The sequence below is a fragment of the Canis aureus genome, chromosome 37 (genome assembly GCF_053574225.1).
Source record: "Canis aureus isolate CA01 chromosome 37, VMU_Caureus_v.1.0, whole genome shotgun sequence".
Classification (NCBI taxonomy): domain Eukaryota; kingdom Metazoa; phylum Chordata; class Mammalia; order Carnivora; family Canidae; genus Canis; species Canis aureus.
Window position 1 is genome coordinate 12,636,115 of NC_135647.1, and position 12,320 is coordinate 12,648,434.

A 12,320-nucleotide genomic window follows, 5' to 3' on the forward strand; every position below is an offset into this window, starting at 1 on the left:
CTTAAGCAAGAAAATGTGTTTATAGACAGGAGTGCTATAGATACTCAGAGAAAGAACTGGTAACTGTGGACCTATGTTTGGTGGAGAAGGCTTCTTGGAATTTAAAGTGGCCTTGAGCAAAGAGTGTGGATTTGGATTGACAGGGAGAAGGAGAAAGGACCCTAAGACCAGGGGTAGTCTGAGCTGGAGCTTCATGGCACGAACACATGTAGCATCCACGGCGTTTCGCAAGTCGATGAGCTCTCTCCAAGGGAGTTATTAGAAAGGAAGATGAGCAGATGGGAAAGGACAAAGCATTGGAGGACACCCAATCTGGTTGGATAGACAGGATATGTGCATGAAGAAAGATAAGTCAGATTGTTTGTGCAATTTAAAATATTAAAAGAAGATTCAAAGGGAAAAAGATAAGAAATACTTGGCAACTGGACCTTAAAAGCCAAATAAGAGGTATGAACAGGTGTGCTTCCGGACTCCAGGGGAGGGAGGAAACACGCAGGGTAGGCTTTGTAGAGGAACATCAGACCCCTAATAGATCTTAGGAAGGAGGAGAGGCAGGAGAAAAGTGTGTACAGTGGATGAAACAGCACAAAGCTGATTTCAGAAGGTCTCCAGCTACTTGGTGAAGAAGGAGATAGGTATTGGACCAGGATTGGGGTCTTCAGACACGACAAGAAGGTCTGTGACTATTATCCTGGGGGAATGAAGCCAGGGAGTGAATGAAGGACAAATACCAGGATTACTAAGCACTTACCAGGGCCAAGCTATATTTGGATGGTGTGAGCCTATGGTGGGCCAGAGGGGGTTATGGGCCCCTCTCCAGTCATGTTTTGTGATTCAAAAGGTCAGGATTGGGAGTAGGTGGGGGCTGACTCCAAGGGAGGATCTGAGAGACTCCAATCTCAGTCGCTAAAGGAAGTAGCATTTATTCAGCAGAGTACAAGGTTTGGTGAGCCTGCTGCTGCAGCTGGTGGTGGTGGTGGTGGGATTCTGGGGAATGGGAGGAGACCCTGCTGGTTTAGGCCAGTGTGGAGGCAGAGGCAGCCTTGTGCTGATGAGGACCTGGGGAGACCTTGCTGGCCAACATAGCAATGAGCAGAGAGGAAGAAGAAGGGAATCCAGGAGAAGATTCTTTAAGAAGAAAGCAGAGCATATGTGTTTTCTCTAACACTTCTCTACATAAAGGAAGTTGGGTTGAATTAGGAGGTTGTCAATAGTGGCGTGTATAACATGACAATGAGAACTAACTTCAAAGATCTTTGAAGAAACCGTTCTCCAAATTTCTTTAGATTTTCTTTGTTTTCTACCCAGACTTATTTTATGAAACACCCTTTGGTTAATATATCTGGCAGATGTTAGAGGAGGAAAGAGGATTTCACTTAGTTTGGAAACTCAGCTCTCTCATTTCCTAACCGTGAAATCTTGGGCAACTTACCCAACCTTCTGCTCTTGGTTTTCTCACCTGTAAAATGGAACTCTAATACTTTCCCTCAGGGCTGCTGTGAGGATAAATTTTGGGTTCCCACAAATGGGGACTGTTGTTATTTTACCATTAGACTTTCAGAGGGGTTTATTTCAGTGTGGGTTGCTGTTCACCCCTGCTCCTTTTCACTTCCATGTCTCCTTTCTCTCTCTCTTTTACGCCTCACTCACTCAGTAAACACGTCTACTTACATTTGTGATTTGGAATAGGTAACTGGAAGTAAGCCAGTATTTTCTTTTCTTTTTAAAAATAAGTTGCAAACGATGCCACTTTTAAGCAGGATCAGGAAAGAAGAAAAAGAAGAAGGAATGAGCCTTGTGGGTCAGGGCTGCTTGGCAAATCCCCAGTCTTCATAGGCCAGTTGGGATCTTCCTCTCCTAGGCTCACACCTCTCCCAGGCTCTGGTGGCAGTCTCCTCCTAAAGTGACTGAGTCAGAGGTCACTGTGTGCTGAGTAATGTGGCTCTTTGCTGGGACAGAAGTGGGCAGCCCTTGCAAGGCCTCTGAGAGAGAGTGATGCTGGTGTTGTGGGAAACCGTGGAGGAGCTCCACGAGCCCAACATATGGGTCAAAAACCACATAGTCTCTGAGTGGTGTTTCCCAGTGTAACTCACATCTGTGAAGTATATCAGGGAAAATTAAATGAGTCCAAGAAGGAAACAGGTTCAAGTGTATTTGGAAGATATTAAAGAAAGGGAAAATAATTCTCCAAGGGGTCTGATCTCACCTTTCACTTTTTATGGAAAACATTTGGTTCTCTGGTTACATCTTTGCTTGAAGTATATTAGCAATACTGTGTTCATTTGACAATCATGGTATTTCTTTTTGAGTGCAGTATGTAGGCTGAAGTTCTAGTTAGTATTCTTTGATGAGTTCTACTTCCTTGGCACAGAAAGTCTGTAATAGTCATGGGTTTGGCCAGGATTTTGTTTTCTCTAATTTAATTTGTCTAAAGTACAAGTGAAGACTTTGTGGGCTGAGGCCAAGAAATCATTCTTCATGTTTGCCTAACACTTATTGCCTATAGATCTCAGATTCTTAGCTCATTGAGAGACTAGTTGAAAGAACACAGGATTACATTAAAACATAATCCTTGCTCAAGTATTTCCATTGTGTGAATTTGACAAAGATGCCCAACTCACCTGTGTTGTCCTCAATTTCTTTGCTTCTATGACTCACCCTGGAAACCTCCTTACTTTAAGAAACAACCCAAATGAATATGACGTTTTGTCATATGAAAGTACTGAGGTATAAAACTTTTCCAGAGACAGGCATTGAAAAAATTGCCCATCAGAGTATAATTTTGGTACTTATGTGTATAAAGGGGCACGGGGAGAGGTTGTTTATCAAAAGTTCAATGTAGATGTCTCTTGCTATTTGACCTCTGGCCATCCAGATTTTCCTTCTTGGAACTCAACCAGCAAACTGATTCAGATAAATCCATCACTCTCTGAAATGTCAGTTCTTATTTTCTGAAGCTCTGGCACCAGATAGACTTCTTACTCTCTAAACTCACTATCCAAACAGTTGCTCTCTGAACCTAGGAGTCAAATAAATTTAGATAACAAGGGGTGCTTCTCCCACTTCTTACTTTCTAGAAACCACTTATTTACTGTAGAAAATTAGGAATTCACAGAGAAGACTAGAGATAAAAGATGAAATGGCTCACTGACAGAGGCATAATTCTGAACGCTCACTTCCTAAGAATGGCTTTATGGCAAGGGGTGAAGAATATCCTTCCTTTGCTTCTCATTCTCCTCAGTTCAGAACATTCCAAATCCATAGGCATATCTAAAAAACAGTTTGTTGATAGATCTCCATGTTGGCTTGGATGACTCTTTGGATCTGGCCGGCATGGACTGTGTAGATTTTTTTCTGTAGGTGCTAGCCTTTTGCACTTGAGTCTGAATTAGGCCACTGGACCTTTCCTTGGTGATTGGTGTCTCATTTCTCTTCTCAGGCACTGCAGGACAGTCTGCTAGGCAGGTTTTTCAGGGTGACATTTGTAGCCACAGGATCTGTGAAAGTGTACGATCAATCATTGGCAGTAATTCATTTCCCTACTGATAGGCAAGGTCAAAAACATCTTGTTGAAATACAGTTTGAAACCTACACACAAAGAAATTCAGGGATGAAAGCAATGCAGAATTGATAGCACCCATTGACCTAAAAAAATACATTTTCCCCCAAGTGCTCAAAAAATAACCACCACTGCTGTCTGGTGTCCAACTGAGTATGTGAGCAAAACAAAGCCAGATGCAGTCCATTAACTTCCTGGCTTTCTTATGCAACGCTGCCAGGGCCAGTCTCCCAACTGCACCGATTTTAAATGAGCTTTCCCAGTTTCATCCGCATTGCTTCTTCGGGCCACAGCCATAAGTGAAGGCAGGACATGGAGTATCTGGCCAAATGCTAGGTAGTGTGGCCATGCTAAGGTGGCTCCATTTGTTTCCAGCCCTCTGACTGCAGATGTACACTGTGGATATGAATCCCCCAAAGCAGCTCTTTTGAAAACATTTCCCTCACATGGCTTTGTGCAAAACAATGTTGATTCTGAGAGTTGCTCTGGCTCTAGTTAGGGCTCAAGTCACTGTTCATGGGGGTACCTTTAAGGGAATTAGAACAAGTCAGTACCTCTGAGCTGATGAGGCTTCTGGGCCTGGAGACAGCTAGCACCATGTATGAAGGCAAGGTGGTTTCCTCTGGTTGGGGGAAGCCCTGCTCAAAGCAGAGAGAGGACTTGACCTTAGCTCCGCTAGGGCCCTTTGCACATCACACACTACATAGTCATCCACAGCAGCCCAGTTAGGGGCAATAGAGCGCTTGGCTGGCAACACTCAGGGTGAATTTCTGATCACCCCGAGACACCTTTCTTGCCTGGAGCTCTGAGCTCCCTGCCTACACCCTCTCACCTTGCCATTTTTATGCACTCAGGGCAGGATATATGCTTCCCAGGCAAACAGAAGCCCAGTGAGAGAAATTAGTTACCTGGGGGACAGTGTAAAGCAGTGGTCCTGCCAAGACCTGAACCCTGGTCTTTTAACTGGGTTCTATAAATCCCCCAGTGGGACATGATTTAGATTTAATTTAGTTTTTAAGTCTTGGCAAGCTAGATGCCATGTGTTTGTGTAGACTTGCGCCATTTAAAAGGTTCTTGGAGTTTAGATCTTGCATGTAATTTGCTACATTAGCTTTGGGCAAAAATATTTGCTTTTTGGTCCTTTGTGGTTTAAGTTCCTTTTCAGCATTAACCTGGCATGTTAGAGAGAGCTGTGCTGTGGAACACAGCAGGGGCCCAGGGTTCAGGGCAGGGTGAGTGAGGGAAGGCTTATTACTGATGGCAGCTTTTCAGGCTGCAGGAGCTCAGAGAAGATTTTCCCGGTTTGGTTGGTTGGTTGTTTATGTATTCTGGATATTACACAGTTGAGATTAGGAATCTAAAGGACTTCAAACAAAGCCATTTAGATTGGGGTGAAGGTGGGGATAAACTTTCTTCTGGTACCTTGGATTAAGTAAGAACATCACTGTGATGTTTGTTGTGCAAAGTGACACCCCAATGTTTGGCCACCTGTGATGTGAACAGAACCAGGATGGATTATTCCTTTTTTTTTTTTTTTTAAAGATTTTATTTATTCATGAGCAACAGAGAGAGAGAGAGGCAGAAACATAGGCAGAGGGAGAAGCAGGCTCCCTGCGGGGAGTCCGATATGGGACTTGATTCCAGGACCCTGGGATCATGCCCTGAGCCAAAGGCAGATACTCAACACTAAGCCACCCAGGTGCCCCCGGGATGGATTATTCCGATCCAAATTTGGTTGTCTTCTTGGACTCTTAGCCACTTCTGCGTTGGAGAATGGGTTACTTAGGAATTAGATTGAATTCTTTTGGAATCAAATTAGGAATTAGATTGTATTCTTTTGTGACAATAAGCAGGAAGCAGATATTTTGCCCCCATCTCTCGAGGTGGATGGCTGGAGTGGAGCAAAGGAAGTCACTAGTTTAGTCATACGATGAACTCTCAGAGCAGTATCTGGGCATCCAGGGGAGACAGACTGTGAAGATAAATCCTGCAGCTCTAACTGATTTCCAGGACTGTCTTCCCTTCCTTTGCTCCCTTTTTGAAGCTAAGGCTATTACTCTGTTTTGGTAGGTGCAAAACTTCTCCTGGTTCCTGCACTACTGCCAGCCTCTCAACTGGATTTTCTTCCTCCCTCCCTTCCTCCCTCCCTCCCTCCCTTCTTTCCTTCCTTCCTTCCTTCCTTCCTTCCTTCCTTCCTTTTTAAAGATTTTATTTATTTATTCGACAGAGAATGAGCATGAGAGAGAGAGAGAGAGAGAGAGAGAGAGGCAGAGGGAGCATGAGCCAGGGAGAGGCAGAAGGAGAAGGAGAAGTAGACTCCCTTCTGAGCAGGGAGCCTGACATAGGGCTCAATCCCAAGACCCTGAGATCATGACCTGAGCCGAAGGTGGATGCTTAACTGGCTGAGCCACCCAGGTGCCCCTTAACTGAATTTTCAAGTCCCATGCATTCACATTGGAAAGCCCAGATTCTAACATCAGCAGGGAAAGTGAGAAGTTATTATATTTTTAAAAATCCACCCTTAAAAAAGTCTTCATTTGCCTATTTTGTGTAGTACATGTAGTTTACAGTATAAGTATGCAGAGTATGTATAAAAATACAGCTAAGACTATGTAAGCAACATTTAATTTTTCAGTGCCAAATCTTTACACATTAGCATCCCGGCAAGAGGCTTTGAGAGATAAGCAGGAGCGAAGATTGATTTAGGGCAGAGTAGATACACATCTCTCATCTCGGCTCATTCCAGAGCATTTGCTCGCGGTGGGAAATGGTAAGTAAAATTGCCCGCATTACTGGAAAATCTCCCTCTCTCTCCTTACCCCCACCCTGTGGGTCTCCCTCTATTCTTCCCCCCTAAATGGATAGAGTTGACTTCATATAAGGTAAATATGCAAGTAATGTGGCACAAATGCCAGTTGGAGGTCAGTGAATGTCACTGTGAAATATAAGAAAAAGGAAAGTTTGCTGCTTCCTAGTTCATTAGCAGGAAACCACACTGACAGATTTTATGTTTTTGTTGGAAGGATCAGACTCTCATCCGAGTATGGGCTTATAGTTTATGTTAGCCTAGTAGTTTACATGGGGATGCTACATTGTTTAAGCCAACCAAATCAATGTCCTTTTGGAAAAAACACAGCTAGTGCTGTATTCAGGGATGCGTTACACCAGGAAAGCCCTGCTTATGAGCAAATGTAGCACAAGTTAGGAAGCATCCAGAGAAGAATTCTGGAACATATACAACTGAGTGTTGAATGACACGGTCTTTACTTCTATGCATCGTTTTATCCGATCATGTGTCAGTAGCTTTCCCCTTAGCTCCTCCGAAGCAGCAATACTTTACCGCAAAGTGTGATGGCAGCAGGCGGGGTGGAGAATTTGAAAGAAGTCACAGACCAAGAGAGAGCTTATTCTGGAAAAATCATCTCTGAAGCTAGCTCCAAGACCATCTGGGTTGGTTAATTGTCTGTTTGCTCTCATCTCCTTTTCTCATTTTCTTCTGCTCTGTTTGATATTGCATGGGCTGCCCCTATAGACTATGTTCTCAGACTCTCCTGCCAAGTGTCATAGAGTCAGGTTTGGCCAATTAGAGTCATCAGAAGATAGGAGGAAGATAGAAGCTGAGGTCTTTCTGTCTCATTTTCTCCCTGGGGTGGTGTATTCGGTGTATTCTCCCTGGGTCTCACGTGCAGTTGTAATTCTTTACAACTCCTGCTGGACCTCTCCAGCCTTGGATACCAGTAATACCACTTCTCCCTTTATTTCCTCAGCCTTGGAAAGGGTCATGGCTTCCTGCTGCTGCCAATCCCTGGGTCGCCTCACCACCCATTTTGGGTTTTCTTTTTAGCTCTTCCAACATTTCTTGGGTTTTTCCTTTTAGCTCTTCCAACATCTTTGTGACAAGATCCCCATATTCACATTTCTATGTTGAGCTACCTGATTAGACTGTGTTCATTGTTGTGTTAGGTTTGCTTGCTCTCACAGACCCTGAGAAATGCTGACCCGTGCTCTAGCCTCCATTTTTGATTTGTTCTCAAACTCATGGTTTGCCCTTAGCCTGACCTTAAATTTAATCAGCCCGTGGTGTCTCACATTTATCTTAGTATTGTTTTTTGGCCTTATTTATTTTCTTTTTTTTTTAAGATTCATTGATTTATTTGAGAGAGAGAGAGAGAGAGCGAGCATTCATGGAAGTGGGGGGAGGGGCAAAGGGAGAGGAGAGAGAATCTCAAGCAGACTCCCCTCTGAGCATGGAGCCTGACATGGGGCTCAAGCTTACGACCCTGAGATCATGACCTGAGCTGAAGTCAAGAGTCAGACATTTAACTGACTGAGCCACCCGGAGGGGACTATGTCTCTCTGGCCTCAATCTTGATGCTTGGTTTTTACGCTTTAACTCCCTCCTCCATACCTCTATCTTTGCTGGCACAAGATGTCTGAAATGTGGTACCCTGGATTTACAACCAGAAGACTCCTCAGATATTTAAAACAACTCCCTATTTTCACCAGGGAGAGCACCAACACCTAGTTAATTACTTCCCCAAGATCACCAACTTAATGGTGGGAAGTGAGGAGGGGAAGGAAGGTTCACATTCATGTCTAGATAAGCTTTGTATCACCTTATTAATTGTAACATGTGACAGGACATAGAGATTGAAATACCTACTACCTGACAATCCTCCTCATTGCCCAGCTTTTGCTTTCAAGTAGACATTTTGCACAGAGTGGACAGAAATATTAATTAGTTAATTTAACTCATATGTATTGATTGTCACTAAGGGCAGGGGTCAATGCTGAATGCTTTGAGAAAGACTCACATGAATAGGAGATGACCCCCATCCTCAAGAAACTCACTCTCTCGAAGGAGTATGATATGTATACCAATGATTCATGTGTCTGTAATACATGTCTTGTATGTCTACACAGAATAGAAAGCTATAAGTTTCATAAGAGGGATGCAAATAGAGTATTTTTTGATGTGGAGAAGAGAGAAAGTTGCTTCTGCCTGGGCAGCGTTAATGTAACAGATAGTATTTAAAATAGACTGAAAAGCACAGATAATATTTGACTACATAGAGCTTGGGGAATTATTCAGGAGTGATTGGAAGCAAGTAAGGAGGGGCACCTGGGTGGCTCATTCAGTTGAGCATCTGCCTTCAGCTCAGGTCGTGGTTTTGAGGTCCTGGAACCAAGCCCCATGTCAGGGTCCCTGCTCAGCAGAGTCTGCTTCTCCCTCTTACTTTGCCCCCCCCCCCCCTTGTGCTCTCTCTCTCTCTCCTTGTGTCTCTCTCTCAAATGAATAAATAAAAACTCTTAAAAAAAAAAGCAAGTAAGGAGACAGTGAGTGGTTCAGCATTACTCAAAAACATTGTGCCTTTAGGAGGGATAATAATAACAATTTTGGTAACAGCAACAATCATGGCTAATATTTAATGGACTCCTACCTATGTACCAACCTCTGTGCTATTTTATGTGCTTTGTCTGAAAAAAATGAGATGGATATGGGTATTTCTTGCAGATAGGGAAACTGAGGCTCACACAGGTTTAATAATTTGTGTGTGTATGTTTGTGCTGTGGTTTTAATATATTGTGTGTTTTATACAAATAAATTTAACAAGGATGAGGTAAAGAAAAAAAATCCTTCAGAAACATAATTTTTATTTATTAGCAGTTCACAAAGCCATTTTTTTTGCCTTCAGAAAAAAGCTTTTAAATATTTATTATTGGAGCACCTGGCTGGCTCAGTCAGTAAAGTATGCGACTCTTGATCTCAGAGTTGTGAGTTTGAGCTCCATGATGGGTGTAGAGAGTACTTAAAAATAAAATCTTAAAAAAAATTATCATTAGGCTTAGTAATGTTTTATAAATCGTGACTGGGTTTCACATAACCTGAAACCTAGTTAAAAACATTGTGTTTGGTTTTTAGTTCTGCATGCTTTTCTTTTAATGTCTTGTGCACATGCTGATTTTATATCATCACTAAGTAATAACCTAAGGTATCATAGATGCTTAGTGCAAGGTTCACCATTAATGATTGTGGGTATACCTCCTTATTTTAAATCAATTAAAAAACTATTTTAGGGTTTTTTATTGGTTGACTTTTTGGAAATGAAATCTATGTTTTTCACCTTGTAACAGGACTGATGAAGAGCTTGTCCAGGTGAGGGAGAAGTACTGGCTGTGTTATTTTCTCACTGCTTGCTTGGGTTTGTGTTATTTGTAGGATTTCCAATCTGAGGTTTCTACAGCTTTTTCTTTTCTTTCTTTCTTCTTTCTTTCTTTCTTTCTTTCTTTCTTTCTTTCTTTCTTTCTTCTTTCTTTTTTTCTTTCTTTCTTGTATTTATTTATTCATGAGAGACACAGAGAAAGGCAGAGACCTAGGCAGAGGGGGAAGCAGGCTCCCTATGGGGAGCCTGATGTGGAACTTGATCCTAGGACCCTGGGATCATGACCTGAGCCAAAGGCAGACGCTCAACCACTGAGCCACCCAGGCATCCCTTCTACAGCTTTTTCAGTGACTTAAGGGTCAATTTAGTCAAAATCACATACTGTAATGAATACAGACTCTGTCACATAGTTAGGCACAAGAAAATAGCTAAATGCTCTAAATGTTGAAAGGGAGCAAAAAGCTGAGGAGAGATACTGCTCTCAACCTTCTCAGAAAGCCTCACTGATCCTGAATGTTGCAGATTAGGTAACAAACCTTGGTTAATCTGGATATGATATATTTGTTAAGCTTAATTAGCTTGTTTTGAAATAAAAACACACAATAATATCCTGATGGTCTGAATTACTCCAGGATTCTATAACCATCAATCATCAAAACTGTATACCTTGCCCATTTTTAAAAAAGATTTATTTATTTATGTGAGGGAGAGAGAGAGAACAGAGAGAGAGGGAGAAGCAGACCCTGCACCAAGCAGGATGCCTGATGTGGGGCTTGATCTCAGGACTCTGAGATCATGACTGAGCCAAAGGCAGACGCTTAAGTAACTGATCCACCCAGGCACCCCTCTTTTTTTAAAAGATTTTATTTATTTATTTATTTGAGAGTGAGCACAAGCAGGGGAAGGGGCAGAGGGAGAGGGAGAAACAGGCTCCTTGCTGAGCCAGGACCCCAGGATCATGACCTGAGCTGTAGGCAGATGCTTAACCAGTGGAGCCACCCAGGTGCCCCTCCCTCCTTGCCCATTTCTTTATATGGCCTAGGCTTCTGGAGGAAGATATGAAAAAAGGTCGAGAAAAAAGTCTTCAGATAATTTTATTTCCTTTGGAAAAATCTGAGATGGGACTCATAATTCCTAAAAACATTCTTCCCGACTCCTTTTCGGTATGAGTTTGAGAAAATGCTGATTTAACTGAGAGGACGGTGTATTTACATGTATAAATATTCATTATTTCTATATATGAGGGTTGAAGAACTCAAACATTTATAGGAAATTAAATCCTATTTTTATCATAACTCCCCTCCTTAGAGTGGATAGCCCTGACATTTAAATTGGAATCCACTCCTTTCTTCTTTCTGTTGACCAAAGTAATACTGGGAAAATATGGGAATGATCTGTTTACCAAAGTGATATCATCTATATCCAAGCATGCTAAACCAAACCCCAAAGCCTCGTGGATGAAATATCTACCTCCTGTGTTCAGGCCAACAGGTTCAATTCCTGCTGGGATGGTAGTTTTTTTCAATTAAATTTCCATTAACTTTTCGCCTCTGTGTCATTAGACACTAATTCTTGTATGCAGTAAAGATGAAAGAGTAAAAAAGAAATATCTGATTTGTGCATCATGTTGCTGACAAGTGAAATACGACGATGACAACTTTTTATTGTGGGAAATAGGGAAGCCAGCGAGGGGACAGTTCTTTTAGGCCCGACTCTGGCCACGGCAGAGGAATGGTGGCAGTCGCAGCTTGGAAGGCAATTTGGAAGATAGGGATCACACCGTGGCAACACACAGGATCTAAATGCTGGGGAGCGAGGAAGGAGAGAGCAGGCTTCCATAAGCCCAGGACACTGGAGGGAGCAGGGTATGAATGATGATTCCGGGAAGTAGAGGACAGGAGGGATGCTGGTCATTTGAAAAGCTGTTGCAAAGAGGGAGAGAAATTTCATCACGAAAGAAAAGAAAAAGTCAGAACTGCAGGGGTGACCCACTTGGTTAAGATATGTATTCTTCGACGATCTAAAGTTCAAGCAATGCTGTGTAAAGCATCTAGAAGAGCAAGTGGCATAGAGGGATGAAAGAGCAGTGCGTGCCTTTAGACATTCACACGGAAAGGCTTTTCAGGCACAAATGGAGATAGTGAGATAGCACAGAGGATATGACAACAATTTTACAATGAAGAAGGCAAAAAAAAAAAAAAAGACAAAAATCAACCAACCCCAAATCAAAAGATACGGTTGCCAATTGTTGGTGAGAAATAGCAACATTTGATGCTCAGGAAGACTGGCTCAAGAAGACTTTTCAAGAAGTGGCCATATTCTTTCAAGTATTTGTGGAAATAAGAGTGAATGAGTTTGACAGTTCCATTATACAAATTTGACCAAATGGGCTTAGACTCAGAACCTAAAAAATAGAAGCAAAAGAGATTAAGGATAGTCTATTCACTGGGGCTTCTCTGGATTTATATTTGGGGTGTCTAAAGGATTGGATGATCAGACTCATTTCATTCCATGTTTTATTTGAGAATACAAAGTGAAACACAAACAACTGTACATGCACATACCGATTTATGTCCAGATACATATATACGTGGTTT